Below are 2050 nucleotides of genomic sequence, written 5' to 3' on the forward strand. Positions count from 1 at the left end.
CTGTGGCCGGACCTGTCACAGGACAAGCGATGCCTGTGGTCGCCATGGAAGCGGGAAGAAGAGTGAGGGGCAGCTGCTGGAACCACCACAGACCTGCATTCCTGGCCGGTGAGCCTTCGTGCACCATGAAGGCTACTTCTTCCCATGACCTGGCCCCTTAGCGTCAGAGGAGGGACAAACACCCACGTGCTGTTGAGAGGAACAGAGTCCGTGGGGGTGCAGGTCACATGTTATGCATCTCCTTTGAACGTCTCTTGCCACAGCCCTGACCACGTCCCTGCACTGTCCGTGGGGCTCCAGCTGCTCCCGGGACAGAGCAGACAAGCAGGCTGCCCACAATGGTTCCGGAGGGTTACCGGTCACTATGCAGAAGGGGCACCAGCGCGGCCGCGTGGTGCAGGGGTTGAGCGTCAACCTATGAACCAGGAGGTCAAGGTTCAATTCCCGGTCAGGGCACACACCCAGGTTGCAGGCTCAATCCCCAATGTGGGGCGTGCAGGAGGCAGCCAATCCATGGTTCTCTCATCATTGATGTTTCTCTCTCTCTCTCTCTCCCTTTCTCTCTGACATCAATAAAATATATTTTTAAAAGAAGGGGTACAGGCCTGGGGTGGCAGGGAGCGGGAGGAGACAGGTGGACCCCTTCACCAAGATAACATAAGGCGGCAGCAGCCACAGGTTTCATTCAGGAGCAAAACACTCTTCCTTTGGGTCCCACTGTCTCTTTATTTCTTCACAAATCGTGTCTGTAATGATGGTTCAGGCCCTGCTGGAAAAGCAAGGCTTGAGCAAGACTCCAGTTCACTGGTTACCAGGGAGGGACGAACGCTGGCTTCGCGCCGTAAAAGGTCTGTAAAGAGTTGGATGAAATTAGCCTCCTCCCGGCCTCCCTGGGGTAGAGGGCCAGGGCCCGCAGGCCTGAGCGGCGCCAGGTCCCTCCCGGCATTTGAATGCGGGAATAGAGCTCTGAGGGCGCTCTGCCCTGTTCCTGAGCCCCTTGAAGATCAAAGCCATGCTCGGCTCTTGGGCTTGTCACTTTAAGACATACTGTACTTTACCATTAATTTCTTTTATAATTTTTTATTGAATTTATTGAAGTGACACTAGTTAATAAAATTATATAGGATTCAGGTGTACAATTCTCTAGTAAGACATCACTGTGCATTGTAAGGTGTGTCCACCACCCCAAGTCGAGTCACCCTCCATCACCATTTCTCCCCTCGGCACCTCCTCTCCCTCCCCCACCCCTTGTCCCCTGGGAACCACCAGGCTGTTGTCTGTGTCTGTGAGTTTGGGGAGGTTTTTGGCTTCATCCTTTCACCTTTTTCACCCAGCTCCCCAAGCCCCTCCCCTCTGACAGCGGCCAGCCTGTTCTCTGTGAGTCTGTTTCTTTTTGTTGCGTTGTCACTTTATTTTGTTCGTTAGGTTACACATACATGTGACATCATATGGCACTTGTCTTTCTCTGACTGGCTTATTTCACTTAGCGTAATGTCCGCCAGACCCATCCATGCTGTCGCAAAAGGTAAGATTTCCTTCTCTTTTTTTTATGGCCTAGTAGTATGCCATTGTGTACATGTACCACAGCTTTCTTATCCACTCATCTACCGATGGGCACCTGGGCTGTTGTAAATAACGCTGCAATGAACATAGGGGGTGGGAGGGGCATATATTCTTTCAAATTAGTGTTTCTTGTTCCTTCAGATATATTCCCAGAAGTGGAATCACTGACTCGTAAGACAGCTCCAGTTTTAATTTTTTGAGGAAACTCCATGCGGTCTTCCACAGTGGCTGCCCCAGTCTGCAGTCCCACCAGCAATGCACGAGGGCTCCCTTATCTCCACGTGCTCACTAACACTTGCTGTTTGTTGATTTATTGATGGTGGCCATTCTGACAGGTGTGAGGAGATATTTCATGGTGGTTTTTATTTGCATTTCTCTGGTGATTAGTGACATTAAGCATCTCTTCATATGTCTATTGGCCATCTGTATGTCCTCTTTGGAGAAATTTCTATTCAGGCCCTTTAATTGGATTCTGTTTTGTTTTGTG

The sequence above is a fragment of the Myotis davidii genome, unplaced genomic scaffold (genome assembly GCF_000327345.1).
Source record: "Myotis davidii unplaced genomic scaffold, ASM32734v1 scaffold170, whole genome shotgun sequence".
NCBI classification, from domain to species: Eukaryota; Metazoa; Chordata; class Mammalia; order Chiroptera; family Vespertilionidae; genus Myotis; species Myotis davidii.